The sequence below is a fragment of the Onychomys torridus genome, chromosome 23, assembly GCF_903995425.1.
Source record: "Onychomys torridus chromosome 23, mOncTor1.1, whole genome shotgun sequence".
NCBI lineage: Eukaryota > Metazoa > Chordata > Mammalia > Rodentia > Cricetidae > Onychomys > Onychomys torridus.
The window spans coordinates 65,461,811-65,488,868 of record NC_050465.1 but is presented as its reverse complement, the minus strand read 5'-3'; positions in this window follow the sequence as shown (position 1 = coordinate 65,488,868).

Genomic DNA, 27,058 nt, shown 5'->3' with positions numbered 1-27,058 from the left:
AAGCGCTGAGTTTAGATGGGGAAGCCAGATATTTCTTGGCCCAACTTTCTTACTTGAATGGGGTTACAGTTTGCTCCTCCTCACCTCTGTGCAGCCCCCAGGCAACTCTATGCCCCACCTCCTCTCTTGGACCATATGGGAAAACTGGCTCTGTGGCTGTTATTCTACTGACTCCAAGTTCAAGCAGCTGTTCATCCATCCCCTGCTTAATGTAGCGGTGATTACAGAAATGTGCTCTTCTTTCCAACCACGTACCTTTTACTAGCAGAAAACAAGTTGTTTTTCACATCTTCCACGCGTTCTGTTCTTGTTTTAACAAAGAAGGGACATCTTTCATCATGCAGCAAGTGAATTCTCTATTTTACAGCAGTTCTCAGCTCCCTGGGAGACTCCATGGGACAACCCAAAGGTGGATGCGGACTTGAGAGGGTGTAACTAACTTGATATGAATCGGTCTGTTGGGAAACAAAGCAAGTCCATTGCCTTCTGCACTGAGAAGTGTTGAAAGAACATTTAAAAAAAATGTGGAACTGGAAAAAATCAAAAGTACAAATTGAACTCTGCTTTTGTGATCCAAATGCAATGTGCTCTCGAAGGAATTTTAAAACAAATATCTGAAGAGGTTCTCATTTATCTTCATTCAGTCTTTCAGAGCATGTAAATTTTCCACTTTGATGTCTGAGGTTAGATGGGGGCTCAAATGATAACTGGCTGACTTTCTCCCATGCTAAGTTCTTGGCTCAGATCAAATATCGGCTTGTTCACATTATTCTTTCATTTCAGGATAGAATATATCATCCTGGAACTGCTCCCCCATGTCTCTGCAAATGGTTCTGGGAGTCCATCTAAGATGATTATTCTCAAGAAAAAGTTTTCCAAATTTAACGGAGTATTTCAGTCTTTGAACTTTGTTTATAAATAAATAGTTGAACAGCAGTTGTGATGAAGAACACCAAGTCAAATCCCTGTATGGGAATGCAAGTGCTATTTTTATATAGTATACATTGATAATTCGATCAGAAAGCTAATAGTATGACTTTCTTTACATTTTATGTCAAAATTCAAGGAATTAACAGGATGGAAAAAGTAATGTAATTGTAAATTGGATTTGACCTACCCAAATTCTAAAGATTCATGTAACTAACTTCAGACAACACAATTTCATATAAATATGTACATATAAATAAGATGGGTCCATATCTTGTAGGGACATTCGCTTTGATACCTGTGCTTCACCTCTGTCCCACTAATGACGACAAACACAGTGGAAATTGCCTATCCTCTTCTTGGTTCTCTCTTGTCTGATCTCCCCCAGTTTGGGGATTGCTGTTCTTTTTCTCTAGATATCTCAATGAGCACTTATGACATCAGAGCAAGAAAATGTACAGAATGCCAATTTAAACTTAGAACAGAATAATTTCTAACAATTATGATATTTCCCCAAACAGATTTCTCTAAGAACCACATGGTCTCAGTAGTAGCCACACAATCATGTCCCTTTGAAATCTTAGGAATCTCCTTAAGTGACACATCACTTTGAAATAAGGCTGTATTGCGCCCCTCTGAGAATGTGGGTCTGAATTTTAACCTCTAGTAAATCACTATTGCTTAGTTAATTCAGAAATCATATTCAATATTTTGATTTTTAACATACAATATGTTTGTGGTTATGCAGTCTATGGCCTGTGTGTGGAGGTCAGGGGACAACTTGAGGGAGCCTGGTCTCTTCTTCCACCATTTGGGTCCCATGGGTAGAATTTAGGTAGGCTTGATGACAAATGCCTTTACTGGTATGCCATCTTACCAGCCTCATATTTAATACCCAAAGCAAGACCTGAGATGTAGCCATTTACACTAGTAAGCACTAACACACGTGTGTATCTCACCTCAGTCTTTATTGCGTCAGAGGGTTGGAGTAGTAGCTTTAAAAAAATTATTTTTAAAGATCCAGGTCATTTTTCTGTCTACTAGGTCATCATCAATATAATGAAGATCTGGCAAATGACAAAACAGGCAGTCATATGAGAATTGTTTAGACTGTTATTATACCCATTCATTAATTCATTCATTCATTCATTCATTCAGGAAATACTGTGAGAACATTTGTACACGCTAAGCGTTTTCTGGAGACTAAGGACTGAGTGAAATAGACATGAAAGTTACAGTGTTATAGACTAAAACAGATGAACAAAATACATTAGATAACAAGACTCTAAACCATGGAAGTGACTAAAGAAAACCCAGCAAATCTCCGTAAAGAAACAATGTGGTGACACGGTTAGAGTTTTAACACAGGGTATCAAAAATGACCTCATTCACGGTGATGTTTTACTGAAGGAAGTAATGTGAAAAAATGTAGACTTATGGGGAAAACTATCCAAGCAAAAGGCATTAGCAAGCACCCAGAGGTGAAACAATGTAAGTACAGTCATATGAGTACTGAGGAGGCCCCATGACAGGCATACAAGACTATAATGGGTTGTAGACTAAGAGATGTGGTATAAATGATGTCTGATCCAAGAAAACCATTATTTATTATAACCATTACATCTTTTTCCCCTATAACATAATTTTAATACAAAGCAAACAGTTAAACACACAAATTACAAGGAGCAATCAGGACTACACTAAAGATGACTTCATAGTAGGTCTACTGACAGTAATGCTTTTTTCCCTTTCTTTATTATTAAGAAATTTTCTATTTATTTTACATACCAACAACAGATCCCCCTCTCCTCCCTTCTCCTGCCCTCCAGCTTTCCCCCACACTCACTCCCTTCCCACTTCCTCCAAGGCAATCTTTTCTTTGAAATTTTAGTACAGGATTTTCCTTCCCAGAGTTGAGCTATTCATCTCTCAAAGGCATACAGAGCTCAGAAGTCACTTCTGTGCTTGACTTTTTCCTAAATAGAGTCTCCAATGCAACAGCCATCTTGACAAGCCATTCGTGACTTTTTTAAAAAGGGGAAATTACAGAATCCTCCATACCTTGTAATGCATATCCTTTGATGCCTGTATACTCACTACTCTATTGTACCTTGATTCAAGGGAATTAAGAGAGGAAGCAGAGAAGACTCCATGCAGATAAGTAACATCATCTGCTATGTGTTTTCAAAGGATCTTCCCTGCTGCAGTATGAGAACACACCAGGGCTTCTCAGCAAGCTGACATTGTGGGTGGGCTTGGTAACTATTTTCGGTAGAAGCTTTTCCTTTAAGATGTTTGTGAGACCCTGGCTCCCATTTCATAAAGCAATTGTACCACCCCATCCCCTATTGTCTAATAAAGACAGCCAAATTTTGCAGATGTGGCCAAATATAAGCAAGCTTATAGTGACTGAGGACCCTAGAAGGTAGCAGCAGACAGGTCTAGGAAGAGGAAGTAGTAGGATGTTGTATTCCCTGCAATCAAAGGATGAAACTGAAAGAACTCTCTTCTCAGCTCTCATGTCCACACTGTGGGTCTGACCACACAGCTGGAGTCTCTTTTAGAAGATTCTTCTTTTTAGAAGATTCTGAACTCTCCAAAAGCATGAGCGAAGATCCACATTACCACTCAAACATTATCAAGGTGTGATAGAAACAAGATATGCTTACTTATGACACCATCTATATGGTCATTCTTTAAGGACCGGGTCAAAAACATCCAGTTATTTCCCTCTGGGTTTTGTCAAATCTGATAACTCAGTTCTTTTATTTGCTTCTAGGTGACTTCTCTGTAACCTGCAATGAGGACTTTCTATACAAAATTTAGCATTTATCAGATATCAAGACAACTTGATTGAGAACAGTTACAGTTAAGAGCAGCATTTCAAGTCACCACAGACATATGCTTATCTAGAAAATGCATACAAAAATACTAGATTTTTGCTAGTAGGTGAGGGAAGGTCATGCCTGAGGTCACCTAGAAATCAGCCTTGCACCCCAAACATGATAGATATGGAGTCAGATGGGCATTTTGTTCAGTGGGAAACATCAAGATGCAACATCTTGATCTCAGAAATGGAGGAATTAAGGAAATACATAGGACATGAAGTACCATTGCTGTAGAACAGTCTTTCTGACTCCTTCAAGGATTTTGATTGTTTTATGAAAGAACACGGGGACACCAAGTTGCCTTTGGTCTGAATGATGCACACCAGCTTCTAAGCAACTTCAGGCTGTCATTCCATAAATAGTACTGGAGGTGGAAAAGGAGAGGTGGATCACCAAATGCAGAAGATGTAGCTCCAATGAGGCAAACCCAGATTCCCTTTGAACAGGATCCTCTGCGGCTGGGTCTGAGCCCACACTCATGGGTAGTTTCATGGTGACAGGCCCTGCTTCATTGCATGTGCTATCACAGCTTTGCTTTGAAGATGTCCTTGTGGAGTGTGTGAGGATAAGCCATGGCTTTCCTCTTCAAAGCCTGGCTGGTCATTGAACAGGTATACCTGGAATCAAAAGCCCATGCGGTGCCAGACTTTTTCCTAAACAGTGGCTCCAATACAACACCCAAATGAGATCTGCTCATTCACCTCTCAGAAGTAGGCAGAGGTGCATGTGTCAAAGCAAAGTGCAGGGAAGAAGTAATTATATTGAGTTTAAATGCCATTGTCACCATTCAGAGTGGGGTCATATGAGAAGAAGCAATTTGTACATGCTAAGATGCCATTAAAACATCATTTTCCTGCTGGGGATATCTGTGAATATGTATTGCTCTGATTGGTTAATAAATAAAATGCTGATTGGCCAGTAGCCAAGGCAGGAAGTATGGGAGGGGCAAGCAGAGAGGAGAATGCTGGGAAGAGAAAGGGCTGAATCAGGAGTTGCCAGCCAGACACAGAAGAAGCAAGATATGAAAGCAGAAGTGAGAAAAGGTATCAAGCCATGTGGCTAAACATAAATAAGAATTATGGGTTAATTTAAGTGTAAGAGCTAGTCAATAGTTAGCCTGAGCTAATGGCAAAGAAGTTTTAATTAATATATGCCTCTGTGTGTTTACTTGGGTCCAAGCAGCCACAGGGCTGCGGGAGCCGAGCACGACCAGAGAAAACTTCAGCTACATTTTCCTTTACTGATATTCAGTAGTGATTCACTCCCCCGCCCCAACCCGCTTTGGAATTTTCTTTCTTTTTTTAAAATTTATTTATTTTGTTTTAAATTTATTATATTTGTGTTTTAATTTTACACACCAGCCATGGGTTCCCCTGTCCTCCCTCCTCATGCCCCCACCTTCTCCTCAGCCCCTCCCCTCCATTCCCATCTCCTCCAGGGCCAAGACTCCCCTGGGGATTCAATTCGACCTGGTGGATTCAGTGCAGGCAGGTCCAGTCCCCACCTTCCAGGCTGAGCAAAGTGTCCCTGTATAAGCTCAAGGTTCCAAACAGATAGCTCATGCACTAAGGACAGGTCCAGGTCCCACTGCCTGGGTGCCTCCTAGACAGTTCAAGCTATTCAATTGTCTCACTTATCCAGAGGGCCTGCTCTAGCTGGGGGCTTTGATTCATAATTCATGTGCTTCCATTTGTTTGGTTATTTGTCCCTGTGCTTTTCCAATCTTGGAGATGACTAGACTGCTACACAACTCCAGGGAGGCTACCTAGAAAACGGGACCCTGGGAAAGACACAGGGATTGCCCAGTGACAGAGAAATGGATGAGATCTACATGAACAACCTGGACGACAGTGGGAGTAATGAAGAGCAAGATTTGAGGGAAAGAAAGCTTAGAGGAGCAGGAGATCCCAGCTGGATCAAGAACAGAAAGGGAGAACAAGGAATAACAGACCATGATAAATGTAGACCACATGAGAACAGGAATAGGCAGAGTGCTGGAGAGGTCCCCAGAAATCCGCAATGATATATCCTCTGTAGACTGCTGGCAATGGTCGAGAGAAAGCCTGATCTGACCTAGTCTGGTGATCAGATGACCAAACACCCTAACAGTCGTGCTGGAACTCTCATCCAATAACTGATGGAAATGGATGCAGAGATCCTCAGCCATGCCCCAGGTGGAGCTCCAGGAGTCCAATTGTCGAGAAAGAGGAGGAACTGTAAGAGTGTGAATTGTGATTCACTTTTTAAAAGGTATTTTCTTTGCTTTTGAAGACAAGGTCTACTACACAGCCTCAGCTGGCCTGAAACTCTCTATTTAGACCATACTGGCCAATTGAGGTCCACTCAGCTCTATTTCCACATTTTACTGTCCGGAAGTATTCTCATCTTGCTCTAAATGAAAAACTCAAGAAGTCTGAAAATTAGCTACTAACTTCTGATCCTATAGCCACTTTTTAATCACCACCTCAATTTAGAAAATAGAGCATCCTATTCATGATAGTTACTAGAATGGACATTTGTTGTGACATCAAGTATCAAACCTTCTCCTATCTCAGCATGGACTTACTTCTGGCTAGAACTCTGTAACAAGAAACCGGCATTGAGGATGGGTTTCAGGAGTATCACTTGATTATCACTGTTTTACAGTGTGATCTCCCTCTCTATTCTATGACTCATTCACTAGCATTTTCTGTTTTCCTGAATCCAGAAACTGGGAAAACAAAAATCTGGCTGGCAGTGGATCTTCTCACCAGTCTTTCACTTCTTGGGTTTACTACCATGGAGACTGATGTTTGGCTCAAATCATGTGAGTAGACTTGGGAGATGACGCTACTCCTGCATTCCCTTGCCCTTGCAGGTACCTCTGACCCAGATGGGAAACTGCAAGCTAGGATGCTGGATTTAATGTGTTTGCTTGAGGCTAGCTGGACTCATTAGCAGGACCTAAGGGTTGCAATTTTATCCTCTCCCCATGTTTCGAATGAAACACATATGCTTCCTGTAGGTTCTCCAGGGAAGAATCCTTCAGTTTCTCTCTGTTATTCTTTCTTAGTCATGCATCAAGCTAAAAATCATTTTCTATAGGTTTCAAGGCCATGTGAGTCATTATATGTTCACACCGACGCCAAACAAATCAGACAACTGCTTTGGGAACTGAGGGTGGAGAAGAGCAGATTTGCTTCTTTGTGTGAAAAGCAAGAAATTGTCACCATAAGGGTCCTCTATAAGAATCTATTTAACTCTTTGTGTTCATATTTCATAGGACAAAGTCAGAAAACAAACATCTCTATTTAAGCTCCATGAAAATGTTGAAGGAATTCAAAGTGAATGGGTGAATAGAGTCAAAACAGTATATTTTGATGTTTTAAAATAATTGGCACCCACCCTTTTATTCTTTCAATATCACCCAAATTCTCATCCTAGGAACTCACAAAGTTGTCAGTCATTCATTATTAGAGAAACAATTATAACACATTTGGATTAAAGCTTAATTGTCACTTTCAAAATCAATGTTTATAAGTTTGTCCTAACTTTCCCCTAAAAACAAAAGCTTGGATGGGCCTAGTTGTTGTCTTGACTCTGGAAATAACAAGTGAGATGACCTGAAAATTTCAGTTTTACTAAATAACCCAAGTTCACTTATATATGAAAGGAATTACGGCTTATAAGACTTAAAAAGTAATAATAACCAAATAAATTAGACATACTAAAAGTGTCTGGCCATGACTGCAGAAACAGAAACAGTGTAAGTGCCTTAACATATACACATAGGACTGTCTTCCTCCCCACCACCCCTGTCTCCTCTTTGGTATTATATGTACATATACATATACGAATTTTGATGTATGGATCAAAACTGGAAAAATATCTGTTGTAAGAAAGATTAGCAGGTTTAAATGAATCCCCAGGGGTGTCTTGGTCCTGGAGGACATGGGAATGGAGGGGAGGGGCTGGGGGGGAAGGTGGGGGTTGGAGGGGGGAAGATAGGGGAACCCATGACTGATGTATAAAATTAAAATACATAATAATAATAAAATAAATTTTAAAAAAGATTAGCAAAACAGAATTAGATGGAGGAACTGAAGACAGAGAAGCAGAGCACAAATGCATGAGTGTGTGAACTGATAACGGCTTAATGTATCTATCATACTAAACCCTAGTCCAGCACATGGCATAGTAGCCACAGTACATGTTCAAAGCATTTGTTAAATGAAAGAAGGAGAAAAAAGAGAGAAAAAAGGGATGGAAAGAAACCAGGAAAGAACAGAGTGATGTGGAAAGCTGGTCTACTCAGCCTTTTTATTGCAATAATAAACACCACCAACAAAAGTAACCTGAAGAGGAAAGGGCTTATTTGACATACATGTTCATCATTGAGGAAAACCAGGACAATGGGTCAAGGCAGGCAGGGACCAAAGCAGAGGCCCAGAAGAGTGCTATGTGCTACTGTACTTCCAAGCTCTTGGTTAGCTTGCTTTCTTTCAGGCACACTTATCCATGCTAACACTGCCCACAGTGGGCTGAGTCGTCCCATAACAAAAATCAATCATGAAAATGTCCCACAGATTAGCCTATAGGCCAATCTGATGAAGCAATCCCCTCACTGAGAGTTCCTCAGGTAACTCTAAGATGAGTAAGTTGACAACTTAGGCAACTGGGATGGGCAGGAGCACAGAAGTGGAAGTATGCTTCCGCTATTGAGGCTCACAGGAACGTGCTGGCGTTGTCTTGTTCAATAAAAGAAACATGGAGATTTTCATGAGCAGCATTGTTGAGCAACCATTCTGAATTACAATTTATAAATACACAGATTCATAAATAGTGTCACTATAAATCTTAAATAGAAAACTTTCTTTTCTTAAAGTTTCTATTATGTTTTACTCTTGCAAAATGTGTTGCATGCAGGACAACAGATAGATAACATGCTGCCTCAGTCTACTCCAAGCTGGTGAAGACATTAACCTTAGCCTCTAACTGGTCAGTAACAATCAACTGTAATAGTATCTCTCCTCATTTTGCTTTTAACTTTATGCTGACAAGATGTCCTGTTTGTTCTTTCCATTGTAATATGAAAATTAAAATGCTCTGCAGTAAGTCATTATTTCCAACAAATTTCTCTTTAATGGACTTTCAGAAAATGGGATGTACATATGATCCAGTACTATGAGGACCCAAAACAGAGGTGCTCTTCCAATACCAATATTTTGGAGGGAGCTAGGGGTCTGATGGCCTTTGATGTCTTACTAGGTTACTATATGAGAAGAACTTTGCTGATTCAGAACCTCTTTTAAGTTTATGCTGTTATCTTTAAAAAATCTTACAGATATCTCTATTTTTATGGTGTTTTAATTTCATTATATAATTTTTGGGGCTCAGAATCTATGGCTGAAACCTGTAGGCTGTGTGAGCCAGAGGCTATTGCCAGTAACTACACCTCCAGCTTATAACCCAGCTTTGGTATAAATGACACACTGTCAGCTAGAAGGTCACTCTGGAATAATATTGACAAAAAAATATAAAAAAGTAATAAAGCATGTTATTAGGAAGTGAAGTGTTTGGAATTCTGATATGCTAAGCAGAGATAATTAGATAATATATTATCTTCTGTTCCAGAATTTCTGAAAATGCCCAGGGCCATGTAGTCTCTTTCACTCCTATAGACTGATTGATCTTTCAAAGGACTGCATGAGGTCACCATGGGAGTCACCTGAACACCTTTGCAATAACTGTGAAATGAATCCCCTGAAGCAGCTCTGCTAGGATCTCTCATTTACTAGGTCCAGAGTCTCACCTTCAGGTGCCATTGGAAACACAAACCCAATCCTAAGCTGATGCTTAGCATTTCATCCCAACTCTTGGTCACAGCATTTTCACGGCCATTCTTCAATAATCTTTGTCTTTTTTGTTGTTGTTTTCAAGCAGCACCATTTCTGTTGTCTTGATATAGTGTTCTTTCTTTTTTTATTTTAGAATTGTAGAAAGTACCTGTTAGGATGAAGAGCATAAATACCAAGGAGTATGTTGTAGCCTTGTAGGGTCAGAATATCTTTCATATATTTTCAAAGTCACAGTACTTATTAACATGCTTGAACTTATTCTTAATGCTGCTTTTGTTATCAAGGATTCACACGGCATTGCATTTTTCTTCTGAAATCAAGATTTTGTGTAATTTTTTAATGTTAGTTTTTAGTTAACGTCTTTGTACTTATTGATGAGGTACAGTGGCATAATTTGATGCACATATTCAATGTCTAATGACCAAAGTGGGATAAACAACATTTCTAACTCTTAAGTATTATCACTTCTATGTGATGGAAACCTTCAAGCTCTTTACCTCTAGTTCTTTGGAAACCTGGAGACCTGTCACATTTATCCATGATCTATTTCTTATTAGAGTTTCTTACTTATGCAGTCATCTTCACTGGCATACCACCTACAGTCTGCTGCACCAGCCTCCTTGACTCTGTCACACACTTAGCCTTGACAATCTATTGCTAAATGTGTCAGCCGGTCATGATGTGTGAGCACCTGAGGCCCTTGTTTAAAATTCTTCAACGAGTGCTGTTTGTCTTAGGATAAAATCCAGTTTTTAACATGTTACTTATGGGCTATTTCAATATGCGCCTCCTCTCCATTCTCCAAGGGATAAACTCCTAGAAGCTTCTCCATACTGCATACTCTTCCACACTGGCAATCCTTTGGCCTTTTCAACTCTCCATGCAGCCTTTGATGTACTTTTCCCACTTCTATGACACTGTCCTCCCAGCTTTTGTGACAATCTTACATTTGTCTCTCATGTTGTGGCATCTGTAAAATTCCTTGACTAGCCCACATCACATGTCTCTATGTTACAAGCTTCTTAAATACCCTTAGTTTTTTCCTAATAGCAATTTATTAGAAAACAAAAAAACAGAATTTGTTCAGATATTATTCTTTTTTCCAGGGAATATATTCAGCTAGAGATATAACTAGACTAGTCCTTTGGTTTCATACCTGCAACCCCAGTGCTCTCTCTGTGTCTGTTAAAGTTTAAGTGCATAGTACAAATTTGTTACGTCAAATGAAATTAACAAATGCACAACATCATTTATTTTTATAAGGCTGAGGATGCAGTCGATGCATTCTCCATCAATGATGGAGTCAACAGGTTCAATTTTTGAGTGATTTGCAACTGTCAGTCAATTCAGGCGCTCAACTAAAAAAATGTATTCGCAAATGACAAGCTTTCATAGCAATATCAAGCAATTACTGAGACGACTTGTTTTTACAAAGTCTGATTTCTTTATGTTTGAGATATTTTGGTTTTCTCTCTGAATGGAAAAGGACTAGAGTTGTGAGAGTAGGAGGTGTCTGTGATGCTCTCCTGTGGCTGCAGACAGAGCTGATATGAGACTGGCTAGTGAGGGCATTTGAGAGAAGGCAAAGGGTACAGAGACCTGGCTAGACACAGGAAAGCAACTGCAGCCAGATGCAATACGGAAGCCTAAGATTCAATGTCAATACTGTGGCTGGGAATGTCAAGCAAACCAGACAAAAGTCCAGGCAGCATTTAGTGGACCTGCTGTTGAGAATGACATTTATCATAGTTCTATGAACCAAGAAGGAATAATAACGGGAATCAAGGCCTTATGTGACAGTCTTAGAGTTGAGGGACAGGGTCAGACTATGGCAGGGACTCTGAGCTGTGAACTGTTAAAGCTGGCTCCTCTTTGGATATGACCAGAGACTGGGATCCACATCAGCTCATGTGGCAGAACTCTGGTCCCAGGCTAATTCCTCTGACTCAGCCTTCATGGTTATAAGAGCCTCCACTCCTACTGTGGTAGAACCTGTGGGCTGGAACCAAGCCTTGTGTATATAACTTACATGGCATAGTGGATTGATGACATGATTCATCACTTCAGTACTCTTGTAGAATTGAGTGTTGTGGACAGTTCTCTGTGACCACAGCACATGGAGATATGGGAAATGGCACTCTTAGGCATGTAACCCCTTCCCTCAGAGAACTGGCCCATCACTAATCACACTTTGCCTTTTATTTCTAGACATAAAAATCAACTCATTCCTGAACTTTATGAAGTTAGCTATAGTTTTTATCACTGCATTTAGACCATCAGACGTAGACAGTACCGTGTGGATTTTACTTCTAGATATCCAAACTCCCAGGCATTCTTCTGCCTTTCCTTCTTATCGATTGGTGGTAGGAGATCTAGTAGTCAAGTTTAAGGCTTTACAAGGCAGATGAAACTTAAAGCTGAAGAAGATCATTGTCAGAATGACCACACAAAGCTAAGTCCCCTGTTGATACACATTAGAATGGATATCAGCAGGAAATAAAATAGTAGTTTATTATGCCACACACATTCCATGGTTGTATTTCACAGTAGTTGAGGTTTCATAGCTGGACCAATAAGTGTATAAAGAGCCATGGAGTCAACAGTGAGCAGAAAGGTAGACAGAATATAAAATATGTTAACAATTACTATTCAATCCCAAACAATTATTTCAGTTGCCCATTTTTTACCTCTCATCTCCAAATTATAAAATCAGGATACATATTGTACCATTGTAACTTGATCTATTTGTAATTTAATAGTAAGATGCTCTTCACATCATACTTTTCTGTTCCCAGCATCTCACCTATTCTCATAGAATCCCAACGAGGAACAGTAGAATTTGTTGATGCTCTTGACTGAACATGTTCAACATGCATGGTGACATATCTACTCTGCTTTTCCTTACTAAATGTGGAGGCTGCAGAAATCAATACTTATGGGATACAGTGATACACAAATGTAACCACAGAACTTAGAGGGAGCAGGGTAGGAGAAGCCTAGGTCTAAAACCATCTTAGGCTACATTGGAAAATTCTGTCTGAATGAATAAATGAATAACTAGAAAATGTGTTATTTGTCTTTAGGAAGCTAAAGGTCTAACTGCTTAGACAAACAACTCAAACAATATACATTGTAATGGAAATACAAAGAGAAACTGAACAGTCTCCCTGAGGGTGTGTCTTAAGCTGGGTTCTGAGAAGCCTGACAGTCCTGCAGTAGAGAGATATAGATAGATAGATAGATAGATAGATAGATAGATAGATAGATAGATAGATACATACATACATACATACATACATACATACATACATAGATAGATACATAGATACATAGATAGACTGAGAGAGACAGAGACAGGGACAGACAGAGACAGAGACAGATGGAGATAGACACAGACAGAGAGACGGAGACAGACAAGAACAAAGGAATTGTGAAACATGGCATCCTATTTGGGGAATGGAAAATTGTTCTGTAGGCTGGAGCTTAAAATACAAATAGTGATGAGAGCATCAGAGATATGTGGCCTCCAGGTCACCGACATGGCACTTCCACTGAGCCTTTCTTCCTCTTAATCTCTGCCAACCATTTCAATAGACATACCTCAGAGTTGTCATCACAAGCCATGTGCCACTTCTGGAATCTCTACTACAAGCAATTTATCTCTAATTACTACCTCCCATCCCTCCAGCTCATATACCCAAGGGCTTTGATCCCAGTAAATTTTCACCTTCATTAAGACCTAAAGTTGAATGTTCCCTTCTCTCATCATTAATCTCCTCTGACACATTCTCACTTCCCCACGTACCAGCTTAGAGTTTATGATCTGTTTTGGGGACTTGGTACCAAGTCCATTTTATATAGTTATATTCCCTCCCCGGTGAGCATATATAAATTAATCCACATATTATAGTTACTTTTCCTTTACCCTAAAAGTTCAAGCATATCATTTCATTCAATATTTCCCAAATCTGGAGGTTTTTCTTGATGCTTCTACTTTTCCCCCTCTTCCATATCTCATCAATTAATTAGGGCTGGGCACTCTATTTTAAAGACATATTTTAAATATAGTCTCCTATTCTTCACAATGATTACTGACATTCCAACCCATTTCACCATTCTCTTGTGCCTTACCCATCTGTCCACCTCATGATTTTATGACCATTTCATTAAAACATTCACAATGATCTTCTCAGAAAACAAACTAAGTTGTGTTGGTTTCCTGCTCGAGACATCCAAGTTTGTTCCTGCTCAAAATAAAATTCTAAAGTCCTTAGCAACATTTGCAAGGCCCTCAGCTCTTCAGGTCCTGTCTGCCTCTCTGACCCCTGATGAGTCTTCCGTCTTCTCCACTACAGTCCCACCAGTGTTTCTTTCTTTTCATCTAATATATCACAGTATTCCCTTTGAAATGCTTTCTTCACTAAGAAGGCTTTTCCCAAGATTCTTGGCTCCTTGCCTTTATTCAGATGTCAAGATAAATGTCACCTTCTGTTTAATATTTTCCATGACTCTAGACTCCATTATCAAGTGGTTAATATAAATTATACCTTCTATTTTTGTATTTTAACACAGAACTTGCCATTTTATGCGTGCTTATTTTCTTTTTCTCACTGTCTTAGCATAAAATGGAAGCTCCATTCATGTCAAAAACACTCCCGTCTTTTGCTTTTCACATCCCTGCTACCTAGAATATTACCTGCTGATTCTCGATAAATATTTGTTGAATAAATACATGAAATTGGGCCAGTGAAATATGTTTCTGCTCAGCTGACAGTGGAGATCTAACACTAGCCTGAGGAATTTGGACTTTATCCTGTAGAAGATGAGAGTTCAAAAGGATTGTATTTCAGCCTGTGGGGTGGTAAGGGTTGCACTTTGAAAATTTCCTCTGACTGCTGAATGGAAGGTAGAGTGCAGACAGCCAAGCTGCAGGCATGATAATTGGTTGGGAAATGATCATTTGACACTAGACAGAAGACTAAACAATGGCAGTGTCACTGGAAAGAGAAAGAAAAAATGAGTGTGACAGAGCAATGAGAAATGAACAGGATTATATTATATGTGATAATAATGGCATAGAAAGAAGGTAAAACACACCCAAGGTTTATGCTTGGGTAATTATGGAAAGAGGAATGCTGGGTGATTATGTCTGAGGAAACAAGTGATTGGTTCAACTTGGACAGTTTCCCTCAAAAGTAATGCAAAAACATGTAGTTTACAATAACAAGAAACTGTTAAATATATGGATTTGGGGTGATAAACTAGGTACAAGTAGATGTAACCATTTGTGAGGCATTTGTTATAAACAGTGGTGAAAGACTAAAGTGGTCAACAAGAATGAGTGAGACCTTGACTGGAGAAGCACGAGTGAGAATCCCTGAAGATTCTTGTCAAAATTAAACACAATCTCCCTCTCCCAACACTGTCACCCAAACATATAATGAACTACTTATTCTCTGCAGGTTAGGATTTTCAATGTCCTGGGCCTAAAACACTCTTGAGAAATGTTAAATGGTCAATTAAATGTAAAGACTGAGACAAAACTTTGGAGTAGAAACCAGGTTTAAAACCTCAGTCCACTGAAAAAGACTGAGAAATGAAAACATGTTGCTGAAAGAGATGGGCACAAAGCTCAACTGAGAGAGTGTTTGATGACCATGCAGAAAGACCTGGATTTGATCACCACCACTTCATAAACCAAGAATAGTACTGAGTTTCTATAGTACTGAAACACTGGCTATGGCAGCAGGAGGATCACAAGTTCAAAACCATTTTTGGCTACGTAATGAATTTAGCAACAACAACAAATCACGACAACATATAGGAGCAAAACAAAAAGCAAGAAAATGTCTCTAATGCTGTGTATCATGAGAGGGTCAAGAGGCTACTCTGACAGTCAATGTCATAGAGCAATGAGTCAAATCTAGCAGTATAGAGAGGAATCACTATTGAATCTCACAATTGGCTGCCTGTTTTTGACCCTGCTAGAATTCATGATGAAGCTGCTAATGACTAGAAAGTAAAGAGCTAAGGAAAATAGCTCTTTACTCCCCTCCCACCCCCCACCCCCCACCCCCACTGAGGATCAAACCCAGGGCTTTGTGCTTGCTAGGCAAGTACTCTACCAGTGAGCTAAATCCCCAACCCTGTAAAACACTCTTAGGAATAGACTGTGGAAATGTGAAAAGACAGTGAAGATCCAAGCTCTATCTCTTTTCTTTTCAGGTGAAGTTGAAAAGGATGAAGTTTTCTGAGGAGCAAGATTTTGAAGATCTATAGAATAGAGGGGCTTGGGTTGTGCTGACTGGAGAGTCCACAGCAGGATCAGAACTCTATTCACAAAGCCTCCAAGCCCAGGGATATAATACAGAAGGACTAACGGTCTCAATTAAGAAATGTGACCATGAGTGTGTGGTGGCTTGAATGAAAATGAGCCCAAAGGGAGAGGCACTGTTAGGAGGTGTGGTCTTGTTGGAGGAAGTGTGTCACTGTGGGGGCGGGCTTCGAGGTCTCTTTTGCTCAAACTTCCCTCAGTGTGACATTCAGTTCATTTCTTGTTGCCTTCTGATCAAGATGTAGATAGTAACATTTCTGCCTTCATGCCACCAGCCCCCCCCCACCCATGATGATGATGGATGCACTTCTGACATGTAAGCAAGCCACCCTAAATAAAAGTTTTCTTTTATAAGCATTGCTGTGGTCATGGTGTCTCTTCATAGCAATAGAAAACCTAAGATAGAATGTCATGGCAACTGGATTGGTAGGGAAATACATGGTAGAAAACCAACTAAAAGGCTGTTGTGGCACTTTAATGACATAAATATCTAGGGAGGGAAATGACCAAATACTTCACAGTGAAACAATATGAATTTCTGATGGGTTAAGTATAGGAAATGATACAAGAAGACTCATAACTATTAGACTTCTAACATGAGTGATGAAGTTGTAACATGAGTGATAATATTGATGTCACCATTAATCAAATTAAGAAATAATAATACATACTTAAAACTGGAGATAACATCATTGGCTCACAGTAAGCTATATAAAATTGTAGTTCAAATGAAATTTGTAGGAGCTAGAAAGATGCTCAGCTGTTAAGAGCACTTGATGGACAACCACAGGAACCCAAATTCAGATCTTAGCACTCATCAAACAAGTGGGTGGTACTGCCAATACCTGTAAGCTAAACCCAAAGGAAAGGAGAGATAGGATAAATACTAAGATCTGCTGGTTTCCAACCTAGTCCAATAAACAAGAATCCGAGGTTCAGGAATATACCCTGCCTTAAAGGAAAAAGCACAGAGGGATTGAGAACTTCAAATGCCCTCTTTTGGCCTGCATGTTCATACATAAGTGTTCATATCCACAGACATGTGTGCATACACTCATACAGACACATTCATACAAAAACATATGTATATTTATATGCATATATAAATCCTCCAAAAATAAAATCTTTAGTATTATATGTTTAAGAAAAGTATCAGAAAAATGATCAAGGAAAGAGTGAGGATTGTTATATATGGTGGAAATTTCTTACTAGATAGTCTTGTAATAAATCACATTTTTAATTTAGAAGAATCTAGAGAAGAAAAAACATTAGATAACACACATGAGATTTATTTGAAGAACATCTATAAAAAAGAGGCATCTATATGGAAAAATGGAATAGTATGATGGAAGAGGTAGGGATGAAACTAGGAGGGGTGAGAATCAGAATTTATTACATGTATACTCAATTCACAGAGTGTGGACAATGGATATTTAAGTTCCATTGACCTAGACAAGCAAAAGTAAGTTGGTATTAGGTAAAAAAATTTCACTCGCATGTTGCATGGCACTGGGTATTTTATTGATTCTCTCTCTCTCTCTCTCTCTCTCTCTCTCTCTCTCTCTCTCTCTCTGTGTGTGTGTGTGTGTGTGTGTGTGTGTGTGTGTGTGTGTGTGTGTGTGTGTGTATTGGATGGAGATAGTAGCAAAATTTCAGTAAAGATTAAAACAATTGCATAGAACACTTAAGGTAAAATGTATCCAGTAGTCTTTCAGGAGCATTTAAAGTTTGTGCTTTTCTTACTCCTGACTCCTTAAAACTTGATGTTTTAATTAATTATTTAAATATTTCATCCAATGTATTTTGATCATATTCATTTCACTTCCCCAACTCCTCTCACATCTACCTATGTCCCTACCCATCCAACTTAATGTCTGGAAAACATTTAAATTGATTCTTCTAAGCATTTATCAGTTTCATTTAGTGATAATTCCAAAAGGTAATGAATCAAGAAGAAAATCTTCACATTGATGCACATTGTTTTGGTCCTATGTTTTCACCTAATCACATACCTTGCTTCATTTTTCCATCCATCCATCCATCCATCCACCCATCCACACACCCACCCACCCATCTATCCATTCATCCATCCATCCATCCATCCATCCATCCATCCATCCATCTATATCATCCACCCATATCATCCATCAAATGTTTCTAAATATGTGACACACTTACAAGAACAGAGGAAGAAATCTTACACAGATTAATAGTGTTTCTAAGTATATCTATTGTACTGATTGTTTTTATTGTTGCTAAGACAAAACACCTGAAAAAGACAACTTCAGAAAGGGAGGGTTTATTTTCAGTTGCAATGAGAAAGACATAGTTTTCTGTTGTGAAACATTTTGTAGTGTGACTTCTTTACAACACTTAAATTCCAACCATTGGAATACACAGGCAAGGAGGTCAAGTGATTGCTTTGAATTTCAAAGTGTTAAGTAAAAGATTCTAGTCTATTTTAACAGATAACTGTTAAAATCCCTACATAATAAGATTATACCGGACCTTGGCCTAGTCTTTTGAAAACTTGATCATTGGTCAAGTTTGTGAGTTAAAGTATTTCTAAACTTTTAAAAATAACTGCATATTTGTGATAGTTCATTTAATATTATACATTGAAAATAAATAAAATAGATGACATTCTAAAAGTATGTTTGTTTGGTTTTTGTTGTTGTTGTTGTTTCAAGTAGATGTCCATATCTGGAATGATGGAAATCATAGAATCTTTCTAAACACATGGAACTTATGAACACAGAATATTAAGCTGGAATAGCAGATCAGAACATAGATATTGCTTAATGTCCAAAGGAAATCAAAGGTTTTGCTTTGTTTTCTTTTTGTTTAAGCAGATGGACTTCTGAAGGATATGTCTGAACACAACCCTCAATCAAGCCCTTGGGCCTGGGATGATCCTAGATCTAATTAACTCTTTCTAGAAATCAGCCTCCTGAAGGCCAGGCATGGAACTACTATTTTCCTTCAAGAGCTTACCAGATTGCGATCTCCAGGCAACTTTATTTATTAACATACAAATAAAATCACATTTCAACAAAAAAAAAATATCACCACATGCAATTCTTATGTTGTATTGTAAACATGAAGGTGTCACTGGCTTGGAAAAGATATTGATGAGTCCCCAGAGAAGTGGGCAGGATTATTAGGATGGAATGATGGTGGCAGATGAATAAATTGAGTTGGATGAAAGAGCTCCATGTATCTAGATTCATTTCCACGCTGCTGGTAATGTCTCTTCTGGGTCTCCTGGAATAGTATAATATTAAGGCTGGACCTATAATATTATACAAAATAAACTGGGTCACACAAGGACATTTTCATACAAGTATTTAACGTACTTTGAACATATGTATCTGCATGTAATCTATGAACCACAGGTGAGAGAAAATATGTGATATTTGTCTTTTAGAGACTGATTTAATTTAACTCATATATTTATCTCTAGGTGTATTCACTTTCTTGTAAATGACATGTCTTCATTTTTCTTTACTGCTGAAAAAATTCCATTGTGTATATAATCTCACAGTTTGTCTGTCTGTTCCTCCTTGACAGACACTTAAGTTGGCTCTATAACTTAGTGACTGTGAACAGCACTGAGACCAACAATAATGTACAACTGTTTCTGTATTATGTTGGAGTATTTTACCCCAAAGTGGGTCATGTGGAAGGTCTGTTGTTAATTTTCAAGGAACTGACATACTGACTAGCACAGTAACTAGATGTGTTTATGCTTCTACCAGCAGTATATAGGGTTATCTTCTCTTCCTATCCTCACCTGCATTTATTTGTTTTCTTGATTGCCTGATTGGGGCTAAATGAAATCTCGATGTAGTTTTAACTTGCTTTTCTCTAATGGCTAGTGATTTAAAACATGATTTTATATCGTTTCTGGCCATTTGTTCATGATCTTCTGAGAATTGCCTGCTCATGTCCTTAGCCAGTTTATTGATTGGGTGTGGTGGTATTGTGTTCCCCAAAATATTGTGCACCCTAATAAACTTATCTGGGGTCAGAGAACAGAACAGCCACTCAATACAGAGACCAGAAAAAGATGGCACACATACCTTTAATCCTAGCATTCCAGAGGCAGAGATCTGCCTGGACCTCTGTGAGTTCAAGGCCACACTGGAAACAGCCAGGAGTGGTAACAAGAGCCTTTAATTCCAGGAAGTGATGGCAAGAAGCAGAAAGGTACTTAAGGCATGAGGATGAGGAACTAGAGCCTGGTTAAGCTTTTAGGCTTCTAGCAGCAGTTCAGCTGAGGTCCATTCTGGATGAGGACTCAGAGGCTTCCAGTCTGAGGAAACAGGATCAGCTGAGGAATTGGCAAGGTGAGGTGGCTGTGGCTTGTTCTGCTTCTCTGATCTTTGAGTATTCACCCCAATATCTGGCTCCTGGGTTTGTTTTTATTAATAAGAACTTTTAAGATTCATGCTACAATTGGTTTGTTTGGGTTTTGTTTTGTTGGTATGTGTGTTAGTTTTTTGTTTTTTGTTTTTAATTATATCTGTATTCTGAATAATAGCCACCGGACAGATGTATAGCTAGCAAAGATTTTCCCCCCATTCTTAGGTTGCCTAACTCCTTACTTAATTAATTATATCCTTTCCTGTACAGAATCTTTGTAATTTCACAGATCACATTTATCTTAATTATTATTGATATTATTGATTAATTTTTGAGCCATTAGATTTTACTTAAAAGTGTTTCTTTGTGTCTCGATGATGAAGTGTTTTCCTTACTTTTTCCTCTAATTGTTCCAGAGTTTGGGGACTTACATTATGGTCTATGATTCATTTAGAGGGGTTTTATTGTTGTTGTTTGTTTGCTTGTTTGTTGTCTGCCAGATAAGAGAAAGCAATCTACTTTCATTTTTCCATAACAATTTATTGACATGATAATCATTACTCCACTGTATACATTTGCTATTTCATCAAAATTCCAGTGGTTGTAGATGAGTGGGTACATCTGTGTGCTCTGTTTCATTGATATATATCTCTGTTTTTGAGCCAGGACCATGCTGCTCTTGTTCCTATGACTCTCGGCAGTATAACTTAGAATCAAGTATTTTAATACACTTGAGCATTAATTTCAAGACCGCAATGCCTATCTAGGTTTTTTATGCTTCCAAATGAATTTCTTTCTTTTTCTTTTATTTTTCTGTGAAAAATGGCACTGGGATTTTGAAGGGGAATACATTGAATCTTAGATTGCTTTTAGGGACAGTAGTACCTTTTACAATAGTAATCCTTCCAGTGCATGAGCATGAAAGCATGAGAGCTCTTGTGTTCTAGCATTTTTTTCCAGTGTTTTTTCTTTCTTTTCTTTATTTCATTCATTCATTTATTATTTATTTATATATTTATGTTTGTTTGTTTTATCTTGTTGTTATTGTTTTGAGAAAGGGTCTAATGTAGCCCAGACGTGCCTTGAGTTGGCCGAGGACCAGTACAAGCTCAGAATTTTGCTCCTTCAGCTTCCAACTCTGGAAAGGCTGGTTTGACAAGTGCTTCTACTATCCTCTCTTAGACAATGTTGGGGATTGAACCCAGGATCCCTAGTATGCTAAGCGAGTCCTCTATCTGCTGAGATACATCACCAGCTCTTCAGTGTTTTAAAACTTTTATATACACACACATATATGACATTATGTATGCATATAGTTTGATATTATAATTATATGTAATGACATTATAGTATAATTGCATCATTTTTCCCTTCCTTTTCCTCCCACCAAACCTTCTCATGTACCTCTTCTTTGCTCTCTCAAATTCATTGCCTCTTTTTCTTTAATTATTGTTACATATATATGTGTATATGCACACATATGCATATATGTATGTATTTATGTTCAGTATGTATAATGTTGCTTGTATGTACTCTTTCTTGGGGAAGAGTATTTCTCCTGCTCTCAACATTAATTAATGTGCGTTGTCAAAATCTTTCACTTCCTTGGTTAAGTTTGTTCCTAGAAATTTTTTCAAGGAAACTGTTAATAAATTTGTTTCTCTTATTGATTTCTTAGTAGGTTTGTTATTTGTTTATAGGAAGGGCTACTGTTTTTTGCATATTAATTTTGTGTCTTGCAAGTTTTCTGAAAGGGTTTATTAGATCTAAGAATTTTCCAACAGTGTCTTCAGGGTTTCAAGAGTAGAATCATATCATCTTCAAATAATATACTTTGAGTTATTTGTTTGCTATTTGAATATCCTTTACTTTGTTTTGTTCTCTCATTACTCTAGAGAAGACTCAGAGGATACTGGATGGCAGGGGAGAAAGTAGATATCCAATTTTAGCAGAATTGCTTTGTGTTTTCCTCCATTTACCACAGTATTAGCTATAGGTAACTTGTCCAGACTGTGATGGAGGGCAATAGTTCTGGGAAGAAAAAGTACACTATCTCATTAAAGGGATTATTCTGCCTATCTTGTTAGTATGGCTTAAAATGAATTTTGCTATCCTTGGGGTGGCCCCTCCTTCCTGAGAGAGGTGGTTTTCCTGCCAAGGAATTGATCCTGTCCAGCTGGTCTCTGCCCAGACCAGAGATTCTAGTCACATGGCAAGCTTTACTGTTTCTCTAACAACAGAATCCCACCTTGACCATCACTATTTACTTATGTATACTGATTGCCCTTTATTTACACTGAAACCTAGTGTCAGCACTCCATAGTCAAACACCGTCATCTTAATTCTTCCCTTTTTTCACTATATAGCCAATTGAATAAATCTTCACTTGTACTTTTACCCCCCCATCTCTTTACTTGGAGTATTGTGGACTGTTGTTCTTATCTTCAATGGTCTTATAATTAACAATCCCAAAGCCAGATATCAGGGTGAAAGCTGAAAGATCAGAGATGCAGAGCAAGCCACAGCCACCACCTGTTATCCCACCAGCTCCACGAATCCTCTGACTGAAATCCTCTGAGTCTTCACCTGAAAGGATCTCAGGTGGACTGCCATAATTCTTGTTTCCTAACACTTTATATACCTTTCTTCACCCTGCCATCACTTCCTGGGATTAAAGGCCTGTGTGCTTCCCAGTACTGGGATTAAAGGTGTGTGCCACCACTGCCTGGCTCTGTTTCCAGTATGGCCTTGAACTCACAGAAATCCAGACTGATCTCTGTCTCTTGAGTGATAGGATTAAGGGTGTGTGCTACCACTGTCTGACCTCTATGTCTAATCTAGTGGTTGGCTCTGTCCTCTGGTCTCCAGGCAAGTTTATCAGGGTACACAATATATCACTACAGAGGACAGGTGACTGTGTCTAGCCTGTTTTGGCTGCTGAGCCAAGATTTTGCCATAAAATCCCACTAACAGTTGGTCAAAGGAAAGCTAAACCCCAAACTAAGGTTAAACCACACAGTATTGTGCTGAAGAACTGCTAAAGCCATCATGCCTAGAAAAGTCAACAACTGATGTGGTAACATTTCAGCAATCATGCTTAATTACAAGGTAATGGTCCATAGGTATGTGGGATGATGTCAATGGAATTGTTTCAACTATTTTAGATTTTGGAAAACACCTGTAGCGCACATACTAAAATGGAGAGTGTTTCCACTTGGCCCCAGCCCTTTATCTTACCCACTTGTTTGATATTTTAGGCAAAGCCCAGCCTTAAATGAATTTCAGTTATTCAATAGAATGGAAAGTAATTGTTCTTGTGTACTTGATTGTATGTTCTTTTGTAGATGAATCATTTGAAAATGATCTTCTTGTGATATTAAAATTCAGAATTCAGGATCAATTTAACAGTTTTACTTTGTGATTCAAATGGAGTTGTTAGGGTCCTGGAGAAGTCCCATAATAGACAACCATCCACCTATGCAATCATCAAGAACACTTATTATCTAGAGAGTGAAGGTGTCAGCATGCTGCGGCTGACCATCAGATACAAAGGCAAGATGGCAAAAACCCTGAAGAAGGCTTGCTTCTTTTGTGCACAGCTAAGGGGAGTTTTAGGGACAGTTAGGTCATCATCACACATATGACTAAGTTACATTAGTGACAATCATAGTAGTATATTCTAATTGGCTAGGGCAGGCAGGAGCTGGCTAAGGCTATAGATTTTTCCATTTGGGGGCAGGCCTGGACAAGCCCAGGCTCTGTCCTTATTTGGTTATTACCTTGAGCTACTGTGAGTGGGCTGGCTCAGGCCTGGTCTATGCAACTCCCCCTGCCCCATCCCTGCTGCCTGGGATGTTGGAGATTGTCCTTTGTTCATAACTTCCTCAGAAACTGCCTGTTAAGTTTCATGAGGCAGAAACTGAGGCCTAGTTTTTAACTGAGTTATTATAAGCCTTTTGATAGATAATTACATGTCCACACAGCTGGGCTTGCCGCGGGGACCGCCTAACTATTTCCGGTTCAGAATAGCCATCTCCAGGTCAGACATCTTGCGGGACCAGGACTCTGTGGCTTTACGTGGTTGCATAAAGCGCACACGCAGCCATGTAATCTACGCGCATGCATGAAGTACCCACAGGAGTTCCTGTGCGCATGCGCAGCCCAACCTTTAAAAAGCCGGTGCCATCTTGCATGAGTCTCTCTCTCCCCCCCTTCTCTCCTCACCCACGTGTGTTTCACATGAGCCTGTCACCTCTATCCTCTTTAATAAAACTCTTCTGTGGTCTTGTCGTGTTCGGCACGTGTTCCTAGCGCCGCTTAAATACTAACACCTGTCATGGTACTTTTCAGGGTTATTTTTTTCTTTTAAAATTTCATATTAGAATAGAGAAGCATATTAGCCAGGGTTCTCTAGAGTAACAGAACTTAAAGAATAAATCCTCTCTCTCTCTCTCTCTCTCTCTCTCTCTCTCTCTCTCTCTCTCTCTCTCTTTCCAACAATGGCTGGCTATGAACATATAGTCCAAGAATCCAGAATTTGCTTAGTTCACAACATCGTATGTCTCAGGTGCTCTTCAATGTATGCTCAAATCCCAATATCAGTGAAGGAATGGACTTGCTGGCAAGTGGAGGACAAGTAGGGAAAAGGCAAAAGCTTTCTTCTTTTGTAAGCTTCCAGCAAAGGACATGATCCCGATTAATCTGGATTAAAGGAGTTCTTCTTACCTCAAAGACTGGTATTAGAAGTGAATCTTCCTATTTTAAATTAAGCAAAAATCCCTCACAGTCCTGCCCTCCATTTTTAATTCCAGATGTACTCAAGTTGACAACCAAAAATAGCCATCACAGGAAGTATAGATTGATTGACATAATAAGTTAAGGAACTTTAGGTGTTCTTATCTGTATAATAATAGTTATCTAATATTATCTATATAATAATATTACAGTAAGATATTAACAATTTTTTTCTAGTGGTCACCAATGTTTTAAGACACATAAGGGAATGAATCCAAACTCAGAATGTGTATTCAGAAAGTACTAAAGTAGTGGGATTGTCCAGAGTACATTAGATATTAATAGAGGATGTTTAGTGTCTGAGAGAAACATGTGTAGCCATGTGAGAATTTTCTGTGTAAACTGAAAATGGCACTTACTTTGAGTAAATGTTTGATCAAATGACAAGGGACTATTTTATTGGTGACAGCTCCTTTTATTATGACATTTAGAAAATATGACTTGGTGGTATGTTTGGGGACAGCAAATGTAATCTACCTTAAATAGGATCACTGGCAATAGTTTTACAAACAAAATTTCCTGAATGGCCTTTTCTGTCTTTGCCTTTCCTGGATGGAGAAGGGGCAATTACAAGCCTTAGCCTCTGAAGCAATGCCACAGCGGTAACCAAGTGTAGAATTCAAATTTCAAAAGATTTATAGCTTATGGCTCAATGAAAGAAAAGGGAAAAAAAAAGAAAAGAAAACAAATGGCCTTTGAAATCACCAAACAGAACTATCTCCTCCCTAAGTTAAATTTACCTTTGAATTTAAAAACAGAAGAGGCCAGACAGAGCCCAACTGAACATCCAATCAAAGAAGTTAATGTTTTACAGGCTGTGAAGCCCACATTCCTGGCATTCCTCTCTAAATACACAAGACCCTTGAGACACCTTTGTGTAGCCTCCAACCTTTCATGAATTTCAAATAAAACACAGATCTCTTTCAAGCATACTGTCGAATATTTACATATAAACAGGTCATATTCCCAGATGTATGTCCTGAGTCTGCAGAGGCAACTAGGAAAGATTTTTATTTACTTTCGTATTTGAAAAGACAAGAAACAGATTTACAGCTATTCTTAGAGCAAAACTTACTCACTGTGTTTAAAAAAACATACTTTTTCAATCCTTTAGGAACGGAGCTTGAAAGTATCCTGTCTGTAATGATAAACAAGCAAAAGGAGAAAAAAAATTTGTATTCAGTTTCCTAATGCAAAAGGGCAGTAATTGCTTTAGATTCTGATATATATATATAATTTAATAATGAAACTATCATCAATACTCAGCTCAAAGATTCAAAACTTCATAGTAGTCCTCAAATTATTGATGAACACAGCTATAAAGGCATAAAATTTAAAAAAAAATTGACTATAGTGATTGAAGTCAATTAAACAGTACTACAAAAGCAATAAAAACTAGGAGGAAGAGAGTCAGTGTGGGTCATGGAGCTAAATAAAATGCAGATGCAGCAGTCTGAGTAAGAACATATGGAGAGATGGGGTTCATAGAGTACTGGAATAAAACAAAGAGGCTTTCTGGGTAAGAAGGAACCTGGAAATAAATAGCTAGGCCAGTCTAGGGACCTATAACTCAGGCAGATTAGCTGGAGGAGATGTTTCATGCAATTCAGGAAAAGACAAAAACCAATATAAACTTTATGTTGACCATATAGAATTCATGGAGTGTAACCTCCCCTTCTAGTCGACCATGCCTTCCTCGTTGGGAAATTTCTTTCCCTGCTTGACGTATATCTTGGACTGGGTAATGGCTGTGTTCCTCTTAAAGCTCATAGATCCTCAAAAGGACAGGCATAATCTCGATTCATATATTAGGATTTAACATGCAAAACCTCAAGCCTGATTTGAAAGCGACGTCCAGGGGAGGTGGAATGTCTCCACAGGCTCCTGCTACTGAGCCTAAACTCTGATTCTCA